The 26,338-nt window shown below is 45.4% G+C and overlaps 1 long non-coding RNA gene and 1 pseudogene across 1 annotated transcript; both read left to right on the forward strand.

Moving 5' to 3' along the window:
- The first annotated feature begins 14,501 nt into the window (after positions 1 to 14,501).
- Positions 14,502 to 16,321, forward strand: LOC120710584. Its single transcript, XR_005689942.1, has 3 exons — positions 14,502 to 14,778; positions 14,979 to 15,077; positions 15,955 to 16,321. It is a non-coding gene; the product is annotated as an uncharacterized LOC120710584 (long non-coding RNA).
- A 5,735-nt stretch (positions 16,322 to 22,056) lies between these two features.
- LOC120706851 lies at positions 22,057 to 25,982 on the forward strand (annotated as a pseudogene).
- Positions 25,983 to 26,338: the final 356 nt, after the last annotated feature.

The following is a 26,338-nucleotide window of genomic DNA, read 5'->3' on the forward strand; positions in this document are numbered from 1 at the left end:
CATACATCTATACATACATACAACACCACGTGACCTCCATCACAAGTTCAACCATACAACGGCACCAGCAGTCACTATCTAGCAACAGTCTGTAGTAATGCTACTAGTTCAAGATCAGGTGGCCTCCGCCGCGCCGGACATCTTGCTGAGCCTGCTCGGCGGCTTGCCGTTGGCTGCAGCCGCCCTCCTCGGGGCGCCGCCGCTGCCGCGGCACCGGCTCGTCGGCCGATACAGGACCCGCTGCGCCACCGCGACTGCGTAGAGGTCGGCCCGTGATTTGCCGTTGTCGCTGTCGCTATCGTGACACACGCCGGCGGTGGTCTGGTCCCCATCCTTCTGCTTGCCGTGGTCTGCGGTGGAGGCCTCCATGATTTCCTCGATATTCAAGGAGAGATTGCGCAGCGCGCGGACAGATTGTGTGGAAGTCTGGAAGCAGCGCAGGATCGAGCCCTATTGGTTTACTAAGTGAAAGCGTGAGACACACCGCAAGTCTTTGCTGGGTAGAGCCTGATGAATTTATAGTGGCCCGGGATTGAAGCCCCTCAGGGGAAGGAATCTGACTGGTGTACGTGTGGTTTGCTTAATTGGTAGGAGAGAGCTATATATGAGATACCGCCTTTTCCGATCTTTTCTCTCACTCGAGTCTTAACAATGGAGAGAACGTATCCTGCAGCAGCAGCAGCAGCTAGCAGCATTCTTAGAGCAAGAGCAGATCCTTTTTATCTTCTCATGTTCAATCACTCTGAGAGGTTTGTTCTCTGGATATCTTGGGACGATAAGAAAGTGCGGCGAGGGGCGGCGCACAAGGGGAGGAATCTCTGTACTTTCTTGGCCTATGATGAATGGGATCATTCCTTGCTGATAGAAAGACGTACGGATAGAAAAAGCCGTCAATGATCATAAAAGGTGCTATGGACTTGCTGTGGAGTAGAATCTCTCGCATATTCAGAAGTTAGTCCGTGGCTGTGGGCAAATGGTGGCTCAGTCGTATTCAAAAGGGAGCATATGGAGCTACAAAATATAAATCAGTTATTGTTTTAGTGCTAGCTTCTTAGCCGTCGCATCTGGTTTGCTCTTATCTCCCTAACGGCAAAATGTTCCACTGCAGGTTTGTTTCATGGATGATCATCAATGACCCAGCTGATGCGAGTCTTAACTGATGGCGAGTGCAAGACCACATGAACCCTATATGATGTGCATGTGGGTTGTTTGCTGAAGCATCGATGGACTAAAAGATACAGATTTTCTTTATAGAGTACATTATTGCCCTTATTCTGTATGGTTTGTGCCAATTTACCTACGATATTTCAAACTGATGGTGTCATTTCTATACTTAATCAATCAACATGTGGCTGCTCTACGGTTTTCTGTACGATGTGTATCCACGTGATTTCATTCCATTGTAGCTGCTACTGCTGTATAAATAATAATCAGAATTAAATCTCAAATTGTGGATTTCAATTTCCCTGCCTCACTACTGAGTGTACCAAATTTTCCTGAGTGTTTTTCAAAAAAACCCACAGGAAAATTAATATTTTCTTATCGGTTACGTAAACACTAACAGCTGTCACAGAACAGTCCAAATAATACCAATCAAGTGCAATAATTGACACTTAACCTCAAACCAGAATTACTACACTCAACCAGTATACTCAGACCGCCTGCTGTAACCAGGATCGATTACACAGGAACTCTCGCCAAAAGACGAGCACAGATGATTACCGGCAACAAAAGCGTTCAAAACCATTTACAACCTGAGTTTAAAACAGAAGTACCAACTTAATCTACAACAATTGTTTACAAGCCAGTTTTACAATTCAAACCTCAGAGTCCAAACGCAGCGGAAAGTAATTTAGAGTTTAAAACAAGCTTCAAAATACAAAACGATAGATAACGTCGACGACAGAAGACGAGCTTCACATCTTGCCCACTGATGTGAGGCTCACCTGCCCGAACTTCACAGAGAAGACGGGACCCACTTGACCGACCAACCCGGAGGAAGTGGTTGACCGATCCACGAGGCGTAGATCTCCTCGAAGTCCTTCGGAACGCATCCTGCTAAAAATATATTACAACAAGCCCGAGTATTCTAATACTCAGCAAGACTTACCCGTCTATGGGTATACTTAGCCCATTATCTAGACATGCAAAGCTATTTGGCTCTGGAGTTATTTTGCTGAAAAGTTGCTAATATTGAATCCTTACTTTCAATATTTTAGCACCAATTGAGTTGACCGCTATAACTTAGATTTGCCTAGTTCTCTAGAGCATATATGGTTGATCACATTAATCTTTAGCAAAATACAACTCCATTTTTCCATTCCAGTCTCATTCCACTTCTTTACTACGATGCGACGAAGTGACCAAGGTTCTCATAACCGCGAGTCACGGCGAATCGATCCGATTTAACCTTGCAAGGTGGACCTAACACACACGTCACATATAGACCCCGTCGGACCCTACGTGGCAACCCTTCACATATACACACCGAACAGGCGAACTGCCCTGCGACCCGGGACTACTAGCCCCATCGATACCAATGAAGGGTCAGCCATGAGTTTGTATACTAGCTCCACTAGTGAAGACAGTATCAAGTCCGCCTACCGGTGCACATATGGTACTGATCTTACCGGTTTCGACTACCTCCTACTTCCGGCATGTGGTTAGTACTGTTCAAACTTGGTCAGCACGGCCAGCAACAGTACGGTCCTCAATCGACACAGGCGGAGACTCAACTTTCCTTTATTCCATGGTCATGTCCAACTTTCTCTCCGCCCAGTCTCCATTTCCATTCTCATAGCATTATTTCTCATATAACTGCCTGAAGTAACAACCCTATATCTCGCGGGTGACAGGAAATCACCCGTCTTCTACCGAGTTTACTTAAGCATAGTAGTGCCAGCGATAACTGAACTAGTAAAGACACTGGGTATCCAAGATTATGCATCTATGGTTCCAATCAATTCCTTGAACGTAAATACACAATACTTTAAATATAACATGGAGTAATTAAAATAAGGGTCATGCTCCGGGGCTTGCCTTACCAGTCAGCGGGGTTAGCGACTTCTAGATCTGGCTCGACGGCTGCTCCGGCTTGCGGTTCCCCTGCTTGCGGCTCCTGGATCGGCTCAGCGACCAACTCGTAGATGGCTTCGCTCGTGACGTCTACACGTATGAAAAAGGATGCCATACAATAATTAAAATGGTGCAATGAAATGACACAAGTGCTCATGATGCAGGGATAACACCGAAAGGAAGATTATTTGGCAGCGCAAAAAGGAAAACTGCGGCTAGAAGCGAAATACGCAAGAACTCAACTTGCTGACATGAATAAAGTAGCAACATTTTACTAGCATGAAAATATATTGACAACACATGCAAGAAAATTTATTAACTTTTATTGCAAAAAGGAAAACATTTATTTTTGCCCTAGCAAAATAAACTGAGCAACAAAAGATCCACAAACATGCACATAGGCTATGCACCTGAAAATTTTTTAGTGAACTACACATACAAAAATTAATTTACTGAATAAATTTCATAATTTTTAGAGCACCCAAACAGTAGGGACAATTTAAACTAGCTTACGCACAAACCAAAATTATAGCAGGGGCAAAAGTGACATTTCCCATGCTCCATTATTTTTCTTCTGAAGATCTCAATTTTAGAAACCTAACAAAATTTATTTTGAATTTTTATCATTTTTCTATATTTTTCTACACGTTTTCAAAGTTTTCAGCCGAATAAATAAATGCAAACGGAAAACAAAAATGTAAAAGAGGGGGGCTGACGACTGGGCCCCACCCGCCAGGGAGCCCAGCCTGCCCCCTCCCCTGCTTCGCCTGCACGCGCGTGCGCGCCATGGCCGTGGCCCCGGCCATGGGCGGCCCCGCGGCGGCGCCGCGTCTCCCCGCCGGCGGGGTCCGGCCGGCGGCGCAGCGGGGCGGTCCTCGGCCAGGACGGCCGGGCGGCAACGGGGCGCGCGGGGGGTAGGGCGGAGGCGCACGCGGAGTGGCGGCGGCGCGCAACGGCAGGGACGGCGGCGGCGTGCGGCGTTCCGCCGGCGGCGGCCAAGACCGGCGGAGGGACGGGGCAAGCTCGCGCCCAGGGAGCCCAGGCGGCCCTGGGGCGCGCGGCAGCGCGGCGCTAGCCCTCGTCAGGGCAGCCCGCGTTGGCACAGGCGGCGGCACAAGGCAGCCACGGCGGTGCACCGGCGCCGGCAGCCGCAAAATCCAAGGGGGAAAAGGTCGGGGAGGAGGAGGAGGTCGCGAGGAACCTCACCGTGCGCTCGAATCGAGCTAAGGAGGGCCGGGAGAGGAAGTTCGACGGGAGGGGGCGGAGCTCCAGTGGCGGCAATGGTGGCCGGTGGTCTACGGGCCCAATTCCGGTCGGGGAGCGGCACGAACGGGCTCAGAGAGTGGCGGTGGAGGTGGAAGGCGAGGTTATTTGGCTTGGGGCGCGAGGAATCGAAGCGGAGCGGCAAGGGGGTGGTCGGAGTGGCGAACGGCGACGAGCTCCGCTCGTGCTCGGGCTCAGCTTGACGAGGACGAAGGGGGTAGAACTGGATAGGGATGGCGCTGGGAGCGGATAAGGCGGCGCACACGGATGGTGAGGATCATCGGCGTGCGTGACACGTGGAGGCGCCGGCGCATCACCGGTCGCGGCAAGCACAGTGACGAACCATGTAGCACAGTGATCGTTTTGACAAATTTTTTACCGGACTTTGACCAATTGAAACTCAAAATTCCATATAGGAACTTGAAATTTGGCCAAAATAAAAGTTGTAGAGGAAGAAAAGATTTACAACTTTGCTTTTGGGCGAAAGTTGATTCGAAGCTCGGATTAGGGAGAAAAATGAGAGCGAACGTAGCTAAGTCGATGTTTACTAAGCGAACTCAATTAGCGCTAATGACGGTGATTAACCCTGATTAGCGACTAAACACATGATTAGCACCAAAAATTAACACCGGGGTGTTACAGCCTTCTTCCCTTAAAGGAATCTCGTCCCGAGATTCAGGCATAACGGAAAATATAAGACAAGAAGGTTCAAGTGTGAAGTACCTTGATGAGTGCTTAGGAAATCAGGGTATTTGGCCTTAAGAAATTCCTCTTGCTCCCAAGTGGCCTCATCTTCCAAGTGGTTGCTCCATTGAACCTTATAGAACCTGATAGTAGTGCGACGAGTAATACGGTCCTTACGATCAAGTATCTTGATTGGATGCTCAGGATAAGTGAGATCAGATTCTAACTAAATGGTGTCACTATCAATAACTTCAGTTGGAACTCTCAGACATTTCTTTAATTGGGACACATGGAAGATGTTATGAATTGCCGAAAATTTTGCAGGAAGGTTCAACCGGTAAGCTACGGGACCACATCTCTCCACAATTGGGTATGGACCAATGTAGCGGGGAGCTAGTTTTCCTTTTACTCCAAATCTTTGCACGCCTTTCCAAGGTGATACTTTTAAGTATACATGGTCACCGACTTCAAAAACAAGTGGATCCCGCCGTTTATCCGCATAACTCTTGTAACGGGACTGTGCAATCCTCAAGTTCTCTTGAATAAGATGAACTTGTTCTTCGGCTTCTTTAACCATGTCAGGTCGAAAAATAGTCCTCTCCAACTTCAAACCAATTCAGAGGAGTACGGCATCGACGACCGTATAAAGCTTCGAATGGTGCCATTTTTATGCTTTCTTGATAGCTATTGTTATAAGAAAATTCCGCCAATGGCAAACATTGATCCCATTTCTGTGGGTAGGCTAGGACACATGCACGAAGCATGTCTTCTAAAAATCTGATTGATTCTCTCCGTTTGGCCATCTGTTTGAGGGTGATAGGCTGAGCTGCGGATTAATCGAGTTCATAAACAAGTATGCAATTGTTCCCAAAAGTGAGCAACAAACTGGGTCCCTCGATCTAATATGATAGTCTTTGGCACACCATGTAAACATAGGATGCGATCCATATACAACTCGGCATATTATTTGGTCAAGTATTTTGTCTTAACTGCAAGAAAATGTGCTGATTTGGTAAGGCGGTCTACAATGACCCAGATCGAATCATAACCCTTTTGAGTTCGGGGTAAACCGACAATGAAATCCATGCTGATGTCTTCCCATTTCCATTCAGGAATACTCAAGGGTTGCAACGTTCCAGGTGGCCTGAGATGACTAGCTTTGACCCTACGACAGATGTCACATTCTGACACATACTTGGCAATCTCTCTTTTCATCCGAGTCCACCAAAACTGTTGTTTCAGGTCTTGATACATTTTGTTGCTACCAGGATGAATTGATAGTCGAGAGGTATGAACTTCATCAAGAATTTGCTTTCTGAGCTCAAAATCTTTAGGCACCACTAATCGGTTCTTAAACCATAACACATTTTCACTATCTTGGTGGAAACAACTTACTTTCGAATCCCCTTCTGATAATCTCCTCTGAATTTCCTTTATTCCTTTATCTTTCTTTTGTGCTGTGATGATTAGATCACGAAAAGTAGGAGCGAGTTCTAGATGGGCCAGTGTGCCATGTGGTACAATGCTCAAGTTCAGCTTTTCCATTTCAAAGCAAAGAGACTCGCTTAATGGTATAGCTGAGATGCAATGACAGTGAGCCTTGCGACTTAGCGCATCTGCAACTACATTTGCTTTACCAGAATGATAATGCAATTCAAGTTCATAATCCTTGATCAGTTCCAACCATCGCCTTTGGCGCATGTTCAAATCAGCTTGAGTAAAAAGATACTTGAGACTCTTGTGGTCAGTGTAGATGCGACAAGGACTACCCAAGAGATAATGCCGCCAAATCTTCAGAGCATGAACTACAGCCGCTAATTCCAAATCATGAGTTGGGTAGTTTTCCTCGTGGCGTTTGAGTGACCTAGACGCATATGCAATCACTCGGTTCTCCTGCATGAAGACACAACCAATACCAGTACCAGATGCATCATAGTATATGTCAAATGGTTTTGATGTATCGGGTTGAGCCAGGATAGGTGCAGAAGTTAAAAACTTTTTTAGAGTATGGAAAGCCTCTTCACATTTGTCATTCCAATGAAATTTGACACCTTTCTTGAGTAGCTCGGTCATAGGCTTAGCAATTTTTGAAAACTCTGGGATGAATCGACAATAATACCGAGCTAATCCTAGAAAGCTGCGGATTTCCTTAAGTGATATTGGAGCCTCCCAATCCAACACATCTTGAACTTTTCCTGGATCAACTGAAATACCCTCTGCAGATATGACATGGCCTAAGAAAGGAACTTCTTTAAGCCAAAATTCACATTTGCTGAATTTTGCATACAGCTTGTGCTCTCGTAGACGTTGAAGGACAATATGAATGTGCTTGGCATGCTCTTCTTCATTCTTGGAGTATACCAGGATGTCATCAATGAATACCACAATAAACTTGTCCAACTCAGGCATGAAGACCGAATTCATAAGATACATGAAGTAAGCTGGAGCATTAGTCAATCCAAAAGACATGACTAGGTACTCAAATAAACCATAGCGAGTGGAGAAAGCAGTCTTTGGAATGTCCTGAGGTCTGATCTTTATTTGTTGATAACCGGATCGAAGATCAATCTTAGAAAATACCTTAGCTCTGGCTAACTGATCAAAGAGAATGTCAATGCGAGGCAATGGGTATTTATTCTTGATAGTAACCGCATTTAGAGGCCGATAATCAACACATAACCTCAAACTTTGGTCTTTCTTTTTCACAAAAAAAGCTGGGCATCCCCACGGTGATGAGCTTGGATGAATGAAACCCTTATTCAGTAGGTCTTGCAATTGTACCTTCAGTTCTGCCAATTCATTTGGTGGCATCCGATATGGCCTTCTAGAGATAGGTGCTGTACCCGGTTGGAGTTCAATAACAAACTCAATGTCCCGATCAGGTGGCAGTCCAGGTAAATCCTCAGGAAAGACATCTGAATAATCGCACACTACAGGTATCTACTCTAAGCTTTTACCCTCCAATTTATTTATGGTTGTATTGTGTGCCTTGTACTTGGTCAAAGGTAACACTGTAGAACCATGTGCACGTGAATTGATATGAACAGCATGCGCCTGAGTATCCAACACAACTCCATGTGCCTTCATCCAATTCATACCCAATATGATATCAATCCCTTGATGTGGGAGAATGATAAAATTGGTCGGAAAGATTCTCCCAGCCAAGTTGATTGGTACCTTTCTTGCCATTTGGTTTGTGATTATTTGACCACCTGGGGATTGAATTTTATATGAAGTATTCATGCAATCAATTTTCAATCCATGCCTATCTGCACAAGCCTTACTAAGAAATGTATGCGAAGCACCAGAGTCGAATAGAACCCTAATTGGATGATCATTGAGGGAAAATATATCCGCCATCACGTTTTCCCCTTCAGGCATGTCCTCACAAGTGGTGTAACTCACACAACCATCCTTAATATAAGGCACCTTCTTTTTCTTATTTGTATTGCTAGAGCCTTTTCTCGGCTTGGGTGGAGTGTAACAGATATTCTCCGAGTGATGGCAACCCTCGGCTAGGTGATGCTTGCACGGGTCAGGGTGGGAGCGAAAAATATGCTGCAATACGGGTTTCTTTTGCTCCAACTGTGGAGGAGGCACAAGTTCAGGAATTCCCTGTCGTAGTTGATGTTGAGTTTGGGAGAAGATAGTGGACACCAGGCGTAGGCATTGCACAACATTCCCAGAGGGCCCAATAGGTAATTTCTTCCTCTTTTTCGCCTTTTCATGCTTCAGCATCACATCTTCTTGGAGGATAGCTTTACTGACCAAGTCACTGTAGCTGGTAATTGTTCTCACTGCTAAACGCATGAGTAACTCGGTATTTAACCCTTTTTGGAAACAATCTTGCTTCTTTTCATCGGTATCTACGTGATGTGCAGCATATTGTGCAAGATGATTGAAAATATTGGCATATTCCATCACTGATTTGTTCTCTTGTTTCAGATTTAGAAACTCCTCCACTTTCACTTTTATGAAACCTTCTGGAATATAATGTGCCCTAAAAATCTCTCTAAATTCTGACCAGGGAATCTGTCTCTCTGTTGGTTGCATAGCTAAATGATTGGCCCACCATATCTTTGCCGGGCCTCTCAGCTGTTGTGCTGCAAAGGCAACCTTGTCCACTTCTGTGCAATTAAGAATGCCAAACTTATCCTCCATGGTGCGAATCCAAGCATCTGCCTCAAGGGGATCTTCAGCCTTGTGGAACAGAGGTGGTTGGGTGGCAAGAAAACCGACGTAGTCAGTTTCTGCTGGTGGTGCTTGTCGACCTCTGCCAGCATTGCTTTGCACCAGTTGCCTCAACAATTCGGTCTGCTCATTGCGGTCGGCGACAAGAGCCGCAATAGCCTGAGCCAAGGAGGGAGACGGTGGTGGCTATGCTCCTTGACCCCCATTACCACTGTTAGCAGCGTTGTTATTGCCCATCTGCAAAAGCACCATCCCTTGGTTAGCAATTCCGCTATCGGGACTAATCCATGCAACTAAAGAATGTGCATAATTAATATGAACACACAGCATGAATCGTTCCCTTCACGATATGGTTCACCAAGAGAACAAAATGGTTTGCTTCCGTTGAAACCGCATCTAATCGGATTGAACAGCAGGTTGGTAACTCGGCTAGCTACAACGTTGCAGTCTTCAGGTCGCACAACTATTAACTACGAAGCGACCAACCAACTCGAATATGCAAGATGCATGCACGTTCTATCGTTCTCACCCAAACAATTACCAATTATGGTATACGAAGGCGACTAGTGGCACAATTACGTACTCTCCCTATATATACTAGTCGTTCCTACGATCAAGGATTCATAACACGCTAACGTAGTTAGTGTTCCTGCAAACAAACCAACACAACAAGAGAGAGACATAAATATCCATTTCTGGACCCTTCGTGCCAGCACACACGAACGGCCCCCATGTGTCCTACGCCACACAGGTAACGCATATGCAGTTTCCCACATATTCACGCATACATTACCATCCACTATAGAGATGGCACCCAAACGTTCGACGCTGAATGGGCAGCGCAGCATACATTACCGAAGCAACATATTCACTTCCCGTACAAATCGCCTTATGGGCACCCAAGGGTACACGTGTCCCAAGGTACACGGTTATGACCAACTGCATAACGAGTCTTCACCTCGTAACATTGCCTTACGAGATGGCCGTGATCACAATCACACGGTAAGAAATCCGTACTCCATATCAGGCGGCAGATAGCGACATGCTCGTTTGAATTGAGCCTTATCACCTCCTCGTATGCTCATCATACGGGACCCGCGCACGTATGAAACACGTGGGGTATTCTAAGGACTATCAGAATACTCACCTTGCTTACCTCAGCGTAGGTACGTCGTTACAGAATAGTAGTTGTGCATAAAAGTAAGGTTTAACGAGAAGTAAATGCTGGAAGTGCTGTAATAAAATAGATACTTAGATGCCACCTAACTTATAGAACATAATTAGGGCATACGAACTATCTACTCTATTCCTTAGCGCATCTAACGTCAACTTTTCGAAAACTCAAAATTTTTACAAAACAAGGTTTACTTAACATAGTTAAGTACGCCAGTAATCACCCCCTTGTGCAATTAGCTCTGATACCAGCTGTCACAGAACAGTCCAAATAATACCAATCAAGTGCAATAATTGACACTTAACCTTAAACCAGAATTACTGCACTCAACCAGTATACTCAGACCGCATGCTGTAACCAGGATCGATTACAAAGGAACTCTTGCCAAAAGACGAGCACAGAACCTGAGTTTAAAACAGAAGTACCAACTTAATCTACAGCAATTGTTTACAAGCTAGTTTTACAATTCAAACCTCAGAGTTCAAACGCAGCGGAAAGTAATTTAGAGTTTAAAACAAGCTTCAAAATACAAAACGATAGATAACGTCGACGACAGAAGACGAGCTTCACATCTTGCGCACTGATGTGAGGCTCACCTGCCCGAACTTCACGGAGAAGACGGGACTCACTAGACCGACCAACCCGGAGGAAGTGGTTGACAGATCCACGAGGCGCAGATCTCCTCGAAGTCCTTCGGAACGCATCCTGCTAAAAATATATTACAACAAGCCTGAGTATTCTAATACTCAGCAAGACTTACCCGTCTATGGGTATACTTAGCCCATTATCTAGACATGCAAAGCTGTTTGGCTCTGGAGTTATTTTGCTGAAAAGTTGCTAATATTGAATCCTTACTTTCAATATTTTAGCACCAATTGAGTTGACCGCTATAACTTAGGTTTGCCTAGTTCTCTAGAGCATACATGGTTGATCACATTAATCTTTAGCAACATACAACTCCATTTTTCCATTCCAGACTCATTCCACTTCTTTACTACGATGCGACGAAGTGACCAAGGTTCTCATAACCGCGAGTCACGGCGAATCGATCCGATTTAACCTTGCAAGGTGGACCTAACACACACATCACATATAGGCCCCGTCGGACCCTACGTGGCAACCCTTCACATATACACACCGAACAGCCGAACTGCCCTGCGACCCGGGACTGCTAGCCCTACCGATACCAACGAAGGGTCAGCCATGAGTTTGTATACTAGCTCCACTAGTGAAGACAGTATCAAGTCCGCCTACCGGTGCACATATGGTACTGAGCTTACCGGTTTCGACTACCTCCTACTTCCGGCATGTGGTTAGTACTGTTCAAACTTGGTCAGCACGGCCAGCAATGGTACGGTCCTCAATCGACACAGGCGGAGACTCAACTTTCCTTTATTCCATGGTCATGTCCAACTTTCTCTCCGCCCAGTCTCCATTTCCATTCTCATAGCATTATTTCTCATATAACTGCCTGAAGTAACAACCCTATATCTCGCGGGTGACAGGAAATCACCCGTCTTCTACCGAGTTTACTTAAGCATAGTAGTGCCAGCGATAACTGAACTAGTAAAGACACTGGGTATCCAAGATTTTACATCTATGGTTCCAATCAATTCCTTGAACGTAAATGCACAATACTTTAAATATAACATGGAGTAATTAAAATAAGGGTCATGCTCCGGGGCTTGCCTTGCCAGTCAGCGGGGTTAGCGACTTCTGGATCTGGCTCGACGGCTGCTTCGGCTTGAGGTTCCCCTGCTTGTGGCTCCTGGATCGGCTCAGCGACCAACTCGTAGACGGCTTCGCTTGTGACGTCTACACGTATGAAAAAGGATGCCATGCAATAATTAAAATGGTGCAATGAAATGACACAAGTGCTCATGATGCAGGGATAACACCGAAAGGAAGATTATTTGGCAGCGCAAAAAGGAAAATTGCGGCTAGGAGCGAAACACGCAAGAACTCAACTTGCTGACATGAATAAAGTAGCAACATTTTACTAGCATGAAAATACATTGACAACACATGCAAGAAAATTTATTAACTTTTATTGCAAAAAGGAAAACATTTATTTTTGCCCTAGCAAAATAAAATGAGCAACAAAAGATCCACAAACATGCACATAGGCTATGCACCTGAAAATTTTTTAGTGAACTACACATACAAAAATTAATTTACTGAATAAATTTCATAATTTTTAGAGCACCCAAACAGCAGGGACAATTTAAACTAGCTTACGTACAAACCAAAATTTTAGCAGGGGCAAAAGTGACATTTCCCATGCACCAGTATTTTGCTTCTGAAGATCTCGATTTTAGAAACCTAAGAAAATTTATTTTGAATTTTTATCATTTTTCTTCTACACATTTTTAAAGTTTTCATCCGAATAAATAAATGCAAATGGAAAACAAAAATGTAAAAGAGGGGGGCTGACGACTGGGCCCCACCGGCCAGGGAGCCCAGCCCGCCCCCCTCCCCTGCTTCGCCTGCACGCGTGTGCTCGCCATGGCCGTGGCCACGGCCATGGGCGGCACCGCGGCGGCGCCGCGTCTCCCCGCCGGCGGGGTCCGGCCGGCGCCGCAGCGGGGCGGGCCACGGCCAGGCGGCAGCGGGGCGCGCGCGGAGTGGGGCGGAGGCCCACGCGGAGCAGCGGCGGCGCGCAAGGGCAGGGACGGCGGCGGCGCGCGGCGTTCCGCCGGCGGCGGCCAAGACTGGCGGAGGGGCGGGGCGAGCTCGCGCCCAGGGAGCCCAGGCGGCCCTGGGGCACGTGGCGGCGCGGCGCTAGCCCGCGTCAGGGCGGCCCGCGATGGCACAGGCGGCGGCACAAGGCGGCCACGGCGGCGCACCGGCGCCGGCAGTCGCGAAATCCAAGGGGGAAAAGGTCGGGGAGGAGGAGGAGGTCGCGAGGAACCTCACCGTGCGCTCGAATCGAGCTAAGGAGGGCCGGGAGAGGAAGTTCGACGGGAGGGGGCGGAGCTCCGGTGGCGGCAATGGCGGCCGTCGGTCTGCGGGCCCGATTCCGGTCAGGGAGCGGCACGAACGGGCTCAGAGAGTGGCGGTGGAGGTGGAAGGCGAGGTTATTCGGCTTGGGGCGCGAGGAATCGAAGCAGAGTGGCGAGGGGGTGGTCGGAGTGGCGAACGGTGACGAGCTCCGCTCGTGCTCGGGCTCGGCTTGACGAGGACGAAGGGGGTAGAACTGGATAGGGAAGGCGCTGGGAGCGGATAAGGCGGCGCATACGGATGGTGAGGATCGTCGGTGTGCGCGACACGTGGAGGCGCCGTCGCATCGCCGGTCGCGGCAAGCACAGTGACGAACCGTGTAGCACAGTGATCGTTTTGACTAATTTTTTACCGGACTTTGACCAATTGAAACTCAAAATTCCATATAGGAACTTGAAATTTGGCCAAAATAAAAGTTGTAGAGGAAGAAAAGATCTACAACTTTGCTTTTGGGCGAAAGTTGATTCGAAGCTCGGATTAGGGAGAAAAATGAGAGCGAACGTAGCTAAGTCGATGTTTACTAAGCGAACTCGATTAGCGCTAATGATGGTGATTAACCCTAATTAGCGACTAAACACATGATTAGCACCAAAAATTAACACCGGGGTGTTACAATAGGGAAATAGCTGAACACACAGGGGAAATCAATTTCTTTGTCGTTTTTGTGACAACTCACAGGAAAATAGACAAGCACACAGGGAAATCGACGAGCACACTGGGAAATAATGAATTGTTTTGTCGGTTTTGTGAAAACTCACAGGGAAATTTGTGAACACACAGAAAAATTGGTCCAAATTTCATTTACGCGCTCAATTTTTTCCCAGTGGCGCCGCTCAGTCAAGTTGGCGCGCTTGTTTGCTAGAAAAAAGAAGAAGCAAGAGAGCGGGAGAACGAATAAAAAACGAAGGGGTACTAAACCCTAGCCCAATCCCTGCCCCAGCACCGCCAGGGGCATCGCGCGAGCCGCGACCCCCTCTCCCCCCAACGCCGGCCTCCTCCCAGCGCCTCCACCACTGGCGTCCTCCACCAGCGCGCCACCGCCGGGCTTGGCGACCTGCTCGCCCTGGCGACGCCGGCCTCCTCCCCAGCTCCTCCACCAGCGCCACCACCGCCGGGCTTGGCGACCTGCTCGCCCCCTCCTCCACCAGCGCGTCCACCGCCAGGCTTGGCCCCCGCTCGCCCCCTCCTACACGAGCACCTCGTGCCCTTCCCTTCTCGCACCTCGAGTCCCAGCCCGACCTCCACGACCCAAGTCTGACCGCCGCCTCCCCCATCCGCAGCCGCCGTTGTTCCCAGCGATAGGTCTTGGACGAGGTCTCTGTTGGTCCCTCCCTGGAGCTTGCCCGATGCACAGCTTGTGACTGGTTTTCCTTGCTTCCAATCTTGCTAAGGTAACAAATCCATGTATTTCCCCTAAAATTTGTTGTATTGTTGCTCCCATATTAGCTAGATTCTGGTCTGTACAATGTAGTAGTGATATATAGCTGTGATGCCTCATTAATTTAATTACTTCACCATAGTTTCTGTTATAATATTCACATGATATTATTCTGGAGGTGCTGATCTGCTGCTCTTTGTACATTGTATTTAGATCTGTGGCTGAACAAGGACTGGACGAGCCAGCTGGTGGGAAACTGCAATGGACTTAATCAAGAATCTTTCAGAGCTGGTTTTCGCCCTTTCACTTAAGGTAAAGCAGTTTTTCCTGCTCAATCATGTCACAGCGTGCATGGGTGTATAGTGGTTGGCAGCGTGGTAAAGCACCCTCTAATGATTGGATTGATCAAACCACTTAGTTCTTGAATCATGCATTTTCAATTCCGGGTGTAGCTGAAAATGATAGCATTAAGTGTCCTTGTGCCATGTGCCGCAACTACTTTAGGCACAAAAGGTTTACCGTAGAGATACACTTGTGTAAGCATGGCTTCAAGGAAGGCTATGAAGTATGGATAGAGCATGGTGAGAGGGTTGATAGGCATGACAGTTGGGGCACCATAGCACATGGGGAGGGTTTTGATGAGACCGACCAAATGGATCAAATGCTGGTTGATCTTTTTGGGGAACAACCACCTGAAATAGATGATGTACCAACAGAATATGCCCAAGCTTTGTATAGCATGGTTGCTAGTGCAGATGAGTTGGTGCATGAGAAAACCACACACTCACGCCTTTCTGCTGTTGCTCGGTTGCTTGCAGTGAAGTCACGATACAATATGTCTATTGCAGAATATAATGATATCATAGGGATAATACATGAACTCCTTCCCCCGGATTCTAAGCTTCCAAATGATTGTTTGATTGTTTGATATATACTATGGAACTGTGTAGCTCTATACATAAACTTCTTGCTGTTTTGATCACTAATGTAGGTACATGCATGCTGATATGAATAATTGTGCCACAATGATACTCATACATGCATAGACATAGTGCAATTATTTTAGCATTCAATGTTGTTTAGTTTCTGAAAGTTCAACACCAGTACTCCTTTACAATGCATGAACAACAGTAGGGGCATGCCCCTCCTGTTTCCATAAAAAAAATGCTTGAACAAAGATTGTTTGTAGGATGACTACATTGCAGGTGTTCGGAGCATTTCACGGACAGAAGAGGATGACAATCATGAGGGCATGGAACTGGAAGGTGAAGAACAAGGGGAAGAGCAGCAGCCACGGCGACCGAAGCCACAGCAGGAGCCACGGTTGAATGGGAAGGTGTTGTATGACATAGCTGGTGGTACACCGCATGGACGTTTTGCCATAGGAAATGGTGCTGTTAGGGCAGCTGATGTCATGGCTGCTGCAAAGAAAAATAGGTCACATCCATCAAATTCAGTGTCTATGCAAAGCATGGCTCGAGAAATGGCACGCTTACGGCATGCAAATGAAAGTCTGCAACGAGACAACCGTGCAAAGGATATTGCTACAAATTTGATATTGGTACATATAGTTATTCCATATGTTCATATTTCTACAATTGATGTTTTTTTCTTGTTCTGAATTATATACATGCTTTCACTGCTGGGACTTTATCAGGACTTAGGAAAGGAAATACCAGATCATCTGCAAAGACGTCTATCAGCTGTCCAAGCAATTGTGAGTGTCCGAGGCAAAATGTTTCTTTTCAGTAGAATACCTAGCACTATTATTGTATAGACCAAGCATATTTTGTAATAAATTGCAACTTTGTGGTATTCAGAATGACAACACACTCTCCAGCAGTGAGGAAGTGGCCTCATGTTAATTCTAGCATTGCGTCTGGACTTAACTTGCATTAGTTCAGATATTATGGTAAGGTAGATATGAATGCTTTAATCATGAGTAGCTAGTAGTATGTGGTAGGCTCCAGGTAAGTCAAAACAAATAGAGCATATAGTTACATCTGTGATTCTCATCAACTAGTTACATAGCATTTTTTTTGTCAAGAATTGCATTACACTATATTTGCCTAAGACAACCATGCTTATCTAAGTGTCATTCACAAGCAGGCAACAAGTTCATCTCATGTTGGCTCGGAGTCCCCTAACAACATGGATGTTAATGGCCACAATGGTGAGGACCTCGGCGGCACAAACATTGATAACACTCATGGCAGCAACCAGCATTGTGGAAACAATGCTTTGTCTGATGATGCAACTTGATTAGAGTGGAAGCAATGCAATATCTGATGGTGCAGCTCCATCTTTTGAAAATAGAATCACAACTCACAGTTCATCTTTTGCAGTGCTGCGCCTATATATGCATGCATGCACTTTGGTCGATTGGTAGTATGACTCTAGATAGTACTATGTTAGAAGTTTAGGGGTTTGATGGGCTGCTTATTTTGCTAACCGTGTATTGATTGATGCCAACAACATTTGGACATGATGTTATGATATCTATGCAATGGTGAATGTGGGTTTTATGTGCCATTATGAACAATATCGTCTGCCAATCTGTATCAAATCTAATCTGATTATATTTTATTCAATATTTTTATTTTCTCTGATGAATGAATGATAATTTCCCTGTCGGTCGGCACATGGATTAATTACTATCATTAGATTCGTCGTAAAATGTTACACCCATCTCTGAAAAAGTTTTGCAAATAGACTACATTTAATACTCTATGCATATAAGATTCTCTTTTCGTGAAATTTTTTCTGTAGAAACTAAACATTGCCCTTATCTCTATTTCTAAGTCTGGCTTGTGTTTATTTATTCTAAGAATGGAACATCACTTGTTCTGCTATTCAGGACAAGGGGCGCTGAGGATGAAAACTACCTTTAGGGCTTTTCCGGTGCGGGAGAAAAAGCGATGTATGGGCTTGCGTGACAGCAGTATGAATCGATTTGATCACCGGAGTATATCGAAGCATAGAGGGGGGAGAGAGAGAGAGTAGTCAATGCATATCTTTGCATCAGTTCATATAGCAAATAAAAAATTGAATCCAACCCCTTGAACTGAGCGCACCGAGAGCAACTGCAAATAAAAAATCAATATCCAGTGAGAAAAGAGGGTGGATCATGGTTGGATGTGGGCACCACATCACTGCAAAAAGCATGAATCGATTTCTGAAGAACTCAACTCGAAGCATAGGTGGCTGAATTTTTTTTTCTATGCATGGAATCGCTGCTGCGGATGCCCTTGTTTTATACTCCATCTGTTTTAAAATATAGGTCGTTTTGGCTTTTCTAAATTTATAGTATTTACTATGCATCTAGATATAGTATATGTCTAGATACATAGCAAAATATATAAATCTAGAAAAGTCAAAACGATCTACATTTTAGAACGGAAGGAGGGAGTATGTGTTTGACAAGCAAGGGCGGTGTTGCTTCTCGTGTAAGGATGGTAATAGGTCGGGTTCGGTTCGGGTGGAGTATTTGGACACCCAAAACCGAAACACGAACCCGACCCGAACTCCAATTCCGGTACAAATTCATGCCCAAAACCGAAACCGAACGGATAATCCGAAACCCGAAATTTTTTTACAAACCAGCAACACCAATTCCAAGTTTCCAATAAGCATGGACAGCTAAAGTGCAGAACAATCCAACAAACATGACAGCAACAACATCCCAGCAAGACATAGTACAGTGAGATTATTACAAACAGTCAAACAGTTGAGATTATTACAAACAAAGTAGCACCACACTGGGAGCACTCCAAAGTTCAATACAAGTGAAACAATACAAATCAACATCCATGGTTCACCAAACAAATAACAGTAAACCACTAGGCCTCCAAACAAATAACATTATTACAGAGCTCATCATTTTCATTCATTCATCAATTATGGTGGAATCAAACAAAAATATAGAGATTAACTCATTACTCAAATGTTCATCGCATTGTATATAAGTATATTCATAAGTTGAATACATAAGCAAATGACAGCAATACTATTTCTTCATCTTTTTCATCAAGACAAGTCATCAAAGCACCAACGAAAGTAGACTGAGATCCTGCATTGATATATTCACAAATTAGTAATATAACTTATATGGAATGAGACCACATATTTGTAGAATTATATCACTTATGACCTCCGTTGTATGTGGTGCTGGAACATAAATAAACCTACAACAATAAGATATCATAAGTGATTGTGGTGGACAATTTGCATAATACAAGAACACAAAATGCTGTGATTTATAATTACCTAATAAGAAAAATTTTTAGCTTCCAATCATCATCTAGAAAATGAGCTGTGACTGCCATGTAACCTTTTCTCTGATGGTTTGCTGTCCACAAGTCCGTAGTAACAACAACACGAGAACTCAATTTCTTGATATAATTCACCATAGATTGCTTCTGCACTTGATACATACTCCCTCCGTTCTAAATTTTTGGTCGTTTGACTTTTTCAACCTCAAGTTTGACCACTTGTCTTATTCAAAAATTTGTGCAAAACATCGCTTTTTTTGTTGTGGCTTGCTTTATTGATACAAGTTCTTGAAGAATAGTTTAAATTTGACTATGTTTGCATAAATTTATTGAATAAGACGAATGGTCAAACTTGATGTCAAAAAAGTCAAACGACCTATAATTTGAAACGGGGGGAGTATCCAATATATCCTTCCTAATTGTGTTTCTAGACACTAACTTGAATGCTGAATGCAATGCAGTACAAAACTTGCAAAATCCAATATGGTCCACCATGGAAAGAGGATGCTCATGGACAATAATCATTAAAGCAAGTTCTTTTCTAGCAACATTTTGATCAAACACATACTTCTCTAATGTGACCGTGCCATCTTTTGGATTTGTTGATAATTTAAGAGTTGACTGTGTTAAACCTTTTCTAGTAATTCTGTCATCACATACTAGAAGGTGATTCTTCAAGTGAATTGTACTATTTCTTGTCTCCCCACCTAAATATTTTTTGCACCAATGACATTTTGCTTTCCAAACCCTATTTACACTAACCAAATCATAGTATTTCCATACTTTAGATCTTAGCTTCCTTTTTCTAGCAGCAGGGGCATCATCTTCTATCTCTACCACATCAGTATTACCTACAGTTGCAGAATCACTTGCCGGTGTTGCTGAATCGGATGGTTGTGTTGTTCTTGCTGAATTGGCTACAGGGCGTGGACGAGATTGAGGACGAGAACCAACAGATTGAGATGCAGCAGCAGCTTGAGATCCACTTGAAGCACCAGGAGCCGACATTGCTCACTTCCTGACAAATGCAAAAAAGGCAAACAAACACATACTGCATGATTAAATCACGGGCTGCTTGACACTTAGATGAAGCATGAAATTCAAGATCCAGGCCTCCAGGGGAAGGATATGTCGCCGTACCTCCTGACCTGCTTGATTCAAGGATTGGCGAGGCCGGCGAGATTGCAGGCTGGGCGCTAAGCCCGCGTCTGGCCGCGGCGGCGCAGCCGCAGGGGCGCCGTGCGGTGCGGGGCCGCCCGTGTCGTGCCTGGGAGCCGTGCGGTGCTGAGCCGCCCGTGCCGTGCCGTGCCGTCACAGGAGGAGGAGGCGGAGCGGGGCGCAGGGCGGGGCTGCGCGGGTGACAGGTCGGCGAATCGGTGCTGGCGGGCGGCGGCGTCGAACTCCAGCCGCCCGGCCTCCGTCGTGGGTAGCAGGGCTGGTGGCTGGATGGGGATGGGTGCGGCGCGGGAGGGGGAGGGGATGCGTGCGGTGCGGGGGCAGAGGGGTCGGGGCGTCGTGCCGTCGCCGTGTCGGGCGGCCGTTGGCGTCGGGGACTCGGGGGGATCCCGGATCCGGGAAGCAGGGGGACTGGGGGATCGGGGACTCGGGTGAGGACTCGGGGGGATCCGAGTGACGGCCGTCGGGGGGATCCGAGAGGGGAGGGGGTGAGGACTGAGGAAGTTTTATAGTTAGGGTTCTAAAATGGATCTCAAATTTTCGGGTATCCGATGGAGCTCCGCGGGTGTATTTAAAGATCCGCCCCAAACTCGAAATATTTCAGGTATTCGAACCCGAAAATCCGCAGGTGAAAACTAGAAACCGAACTCGAAACCCGAAAATCCGTGGATACCCGCCCTGAACCCGATCTGCTGCCATCCATATTCTCGTGGCCCGAGTACGCAGGAAATTGTTTTTTTTTTGAAAAATCAACGCAAGCAGGCTTCTCCACCGATCTTTGTCTGGAGCCCGGCATTTTTTCATTTTTATATTAAAAAAACAAAATTTTAAAAATATATATCAAATAGGGAAATTTTCAAAAATGGGTGACAGGGTGCCTGTCGCCCATCTAGTGGACGACAGGACCTAAATGTAAAAAAAATTACATTTAGGTCCTGGCGCCCTGGGCGCATTAAACAGTGAACTTATAAAATCGATATAAAATCGTAGAAACATCAGAAAAATACAAACTCAACTGTTCTGGATTCTATGAAATAATATCTACAACTTTTGTTACATAAAGTTTTTCATTTGATCAATGTATCTAAATCAAGAAAAATAGTTCTTGTACCTGGAAAAATCTGAAATAATTCATTTGGTCTAGTTGTGCTTATCTAAAATTTATCAAATTTTTTTATAGCTCTTAGGAAATAAAATAATAGTACTGTAAAAGTTATGGCTTCTAATACTCAGTATAGCAACACGGATAAATAACTCATTTAAACTAGACATATTGCAAGATCTGATTTAAAAAACTTATTCTAGAAATGTTTTCTGGGCCTACCAATTTTGTACAAACCTATGCTCATCATATGTAACACTCTGGTCAAAGATGACATGCATCCAAAGGATGGATCTTGAGATTTAAATAAAAGTGCATTAAACTGGTATTTAAAATAGAGCAAGATAAATTGATCAAATGAAAAACTTTATGTAACAAAAGTTGTAGATCTTGTTTCATAGAATCCAGAACAGTTGAGTTTGTATTTTTTTCTATGATTTTATATCAATTTTACAATTTCACTGTTTAATGCGCCCTGGGCGCTAGGACCTAAATGTAAATTTTTTTTATATTTAGGTCCTGTCGCCCACTGGATGGGTGACAGGCACTCATTTTTTGAAAATTTCCCTATTCGGCATGTATTTTTGAATTTTTATTTTTTTTAAATATAAAAATGAAAAAAGCGCTGGAGCCCGACCCACACGGCCCACCTGTAAGTCTTATTATCGGAGCCCCTTTCGTTTCAGGGCCCATTATTACCATGACATAAATGCGGCACCCGCGGACGGCGGAGGACACGCTCCGCACGGTCTCCCCGGCTCCACTTCCATAACCGTAAACCGCCGCGCCTAGGTTTCGCGTTCTCTCTCTCTCTGCCGCCAGCCCGCCACTAGGGTTCCGGGGCGAGAGGGGAGGAGAGCAGAGGATCGGAGCGTGCGGGGCGTCGGTCGAGGATGTCGCTGCGGCCGACCGAGCAGGCGGAGCACTGCCGGAGCAGCTTCAAGGCGTCGGTGAGCGCGGCCGACGGGCGGCGGCGGCGCGTCAGCTTCATGGACGGCCTCCACAAGGAGGTCCGTAGCGGCGCCCTCCGGAGGAAGCACTGCGGGGGCCCCGAGGCGGCGCCGCTCGCGCACCCGGCGGCCCTCGGGAAGATGGTGGGTTCGCCGTTGCCGGTTTTCGTTTCGTTCGACGAGGTTTAATTTTGTTTTCACTCCGTTTCGTTTTCATGAATCTTTGTTCCCCACTCCCTATGCGTTCGCGTTGGTGTAGCTGGCGAATCTGCCGCAGTTGGTGGCGGGGTTGCACTCGGATGACAGCAGAGTGCGCAGTTTGAGGCGGCCAGGGAGTTCAGGAAAATGCTCTCGATTGGTGCGTTCCTTTCCTTTCCACTGAATTCTCCCATCCCTCCCTTTTCATTTGCATCGAATAAAATTTGTCGGAGTTCTGTTGAAATTGTAGAGAACATTTTTGTCTGGTATTGCTGAATTTGCGTCCAATTTCTACTGTGTGGTGCAAAAACTGAAATATATGTTCATATCTTCTCTGATCGTTAACAATGGATCCATGTATCAGATCGGTACCCCCTAATTCAGGAGGTGATTAACTGTGGAGCTTTGCCTTGCTTGGTACGGTTGCTTTCCAGGGAGGACTACCCTGAGCTCCAGGTATGCGTAGTGATTCTGCCTATCTAGTACTTTTGACATGAATGTCGTTGTTCTGATAGGAACTCGTGCCTTAAGACTTCACAATCGCTGTATTACTGCATTGCAGTATATAGGAATTATTTCGAGTTGGGTTGAACTGGTAGTATACTTGTAAACTCAAAATCAGTCGTACAGTTGCTGCTTTGCAAACATAACAATGTGGTTTTACTTGCTTGAAGATTATAATGGTGTTAGCATAACTTTACATAGAAGGAAAAAGGTCTATTATGTGGTGTAAATCCCAAATTGTTTATATTGAATCGTTAACTTATTTTCTTGTTTTGTTGCGGCTGCAGTTTGAGGCCGCATGGGCTCTCACTAACATTGCCTCTGGAACTTCCGAGCACACCATGCTGGTTGTTAATACCGGTGCCGTACCCAGCTTTGTGAAGCTCCTCAGCTCACCAAGTGAAGATGTCCGTGAACAGGCATGATAGAAAACAAACTTTTGCCATTTACAATTTGCAAACGTTCCATATTATTAGCAGCATGGGCCCATGGGGAAGTCTAAAAGCATGATTTGTTTCGATTTTGTAGGCTGTGTGGGCCCTGGGAAACGTGGCTGGTGACACTGCAGAATTCCGTGACGTTGTGCTTGCACACGGCGCACTCTTTCCATTACTTCAGCTGCTTAATGAGAACCCCAGAGCCTCATTGCTGAGGAATGGTACCTGGTGCCTCAGTAACCTTTGCCGTGGAAAGCCCAACTTTGAACATGTATGGATGTCCTCTGATGATGTATTGGCCATATATGTTGTTTAATGACTGATGGTTGATTGGTTTTGTGATTGAGCAGGTGAAGCCGGCACTCCTAGTTTTGCGACATCTCATTCACTCTGAAGACGAGGATGTCCTTAGTGATGCCTGCTGGGCACTCTCTTACTTGTCTCTTGGAGGTGACAGTACCAATGTCCAAGCTGTGATTGAAACTGGAGCATGCCCTAGACTTGTTGAGCTCCTTAGGTAAGTTTTTCCTTTTAAACTTAATACTTTAGACTTTGTTTGAGAAATATGAAAAGTCTAATGCACAAGCTACGTATCAATTTAGCCATCCTTCACCTTCGGTGTTCTTTCCTTCTCTGCGTGTGGTTGGTAGCATTGCCTCAGGGGGATGAAGCAATACTCAGGTATTCTTTCTTTCCAACATTGTCATACCAGATATACCTTTAGTATATCTCTAGCAGTATTTTAGCCAAGATAATAAATCATGTCAAATTTGAGCATAAAACTAAAAAGTAGAACGATATTTATCTAGAATTCTAGATAGTAGTGCAACTTGTGCAATAGCATCCTGATAGTTTGGTAAATTAGTTGTTTTCTTCCAGTTTGTTGCTACCTGGTTTGTATTCCTTTATCATTCTTCTATTTACCAAACTGGTTCATGCCACAGCTCAGTTTGGTTCATCATTTCATTTTATTTGGGTACTGCACTCATCTGAACTGATGTACCCATTCTATGCACTTACGCTGCTGCAATTGTCTTTTGTATTTTGTTTTGGATTTTTATGTTACCCTTGATTATCTTTTCTGCTGTATACTCATGTCATAATTGTGCTTTTTTCCTTCTTCAGTGCATTGTTGATCATCAAGCACTTCCCTACCTTTTAAATCTTCTGGTAACAAATCAAAAGAAAAATGTCAAAAAAGAAGCTTGCTGGACAATCTCCAACATCACAGCTGGAAACCAGGAGCAGATTCAGGTTTGTAAACCTCACTAAACATTGTTGTTTGGCAAATTGATAGGCTTGGACATAGTAGAGCTACTAAACAGAGGTAATTGTGAAATTTGTGAAGCTGCCATGTATCATTGGGGGGGTCCATGTTAAATTCAATTTTTGTTTGCTGATTATAGTTTACTGAAGTCTAACTTTTATTTTTACTCATCTTCTAGGCTGTGATCAACGGAAACCTTGTTGGTCCTTTGGTGCATCTGATGCGTACTGCTGAGTGCGCTGTCAGAAATGAGGCTGCTTGGGCAATTAGTAATGCCACATCTGGTGGGACACATGATCAGATAAAGTATGCTAGCTGTTCTCCTTTGTTTTTGTGCTTCTGTGAACTTACGCAATGAATTGCCAATTTATTAACACGTCATTTGTTGCTAGGTATCTTGTAGACCATGGTTGCATCAAAGCCTTTTGTGATTTCCTTGGTTATTCTGACCCTAGTATATTGAAGGTTTGTTTGGAGGGCCTTGTGAATGTCTTGAAGGTTGGGGAGGCAGAAAAGTCCTTGGGGGCTTGCCATGCCAACATGTATGCACAGATGATTGAAGATGCTGATGCTTTGGACAAGATTGTGGACCTCCAGAACCATGACGATGATATGATATATCAGATGGCGACTTTCTTGCTTGAGACGTTCTGGGTAGAGGAAGATGATGTCATGCCCTCAGAGGGTAATGCCCCACTGGATGGTTTCAACTTTGGATGAAGGTATGCTTCTCTTCACTGGTGATTCGAATTGTCTCTGTAAGTTTTTCAGATCAAGTGATGCTTTATTGCCCTGTGGCACAGATTGTCGGGTGTTCATTTGGAAGTTGAATGTGGGCACTGGCCATTTGCATTGCGGCGTTTCGATCGCAACGTCGGGAGAGTCATGTTACTCTGTCATGGTCGGGTCCGGTCAGCCTGGTCTCAGGCGCAGTCATCATTGGTCAGGTCCTGTCAGCATGATATTAGGCGCAGTCATCAGGGTCGCTGGAGTTTCAGTCAATTGGCTGCACTGCTATTGTGCGCCTTGGTGCATCTTCCCTGCTGATGATTCATGTGGTCTGTAGCTCTCCATACGGCGAAGTGGAGACTGCAATGAGGTCGGGCTTGAGGCATGGCATGATCTTGTCGCTTGCGTTGTTGGAGTGAACTCTTGTTTTCACCTCTGGCCTGAGGCTTTGGTGTATCTGTTGAGGTGAAAGAGTAGAAAGGTTGGTTCTTGTCATGGCATCTAGTGATGTAAAACGTTGTCTTCACCAGCTGAAGTCATAATATAGATATCATAAGCATGTCTGAGGGTTTTGGAAGGCCTACTCGAATCTGTTTTTTTTTTTTTGAAGCATTACTCTCTGGGCTATTTTAAACAATTTTTCTGCTAGTGCGCCCTCGTACTTTAGCTGAACATGTATGGCTTATTTGTGCGCATTGTACTATGTGTTGGCTAGCTGGCTTGGTCCGGAGGCTTGGCTTGGCCTTGTTAAGTGAGCGAGTACTAGAAATTGAAGTTTAGCTCGGCTATTTGAGCTGAGCTCGCGCCGAGCTCATGTTGTGTTTCGAGTCCTAATTCTTTGGTTGATCGAGTGGAGTTAACTTCCAGCGACCCCAGCCGGGCCGCTTCTTTCTTTCTTATAAAGCTGCTCCATGCATACTTTTCGACCCAGGTCTTGTT

This window comes from Panicum virgatum, chromosome 5K, assembly GCF_016808335.1.
Source record: "Panicum virgatum strain AP13 chromosome 5K, P.virgatum_v5, whole genome shotgun sequence".
In the NCBI taxonomy this organism is placed as follows: Eukaryota; Viridiplantae; Streptophyta; class Magnoliopsida; order Poales; family Poaceae; genus Panicum; species Panicum virgatum.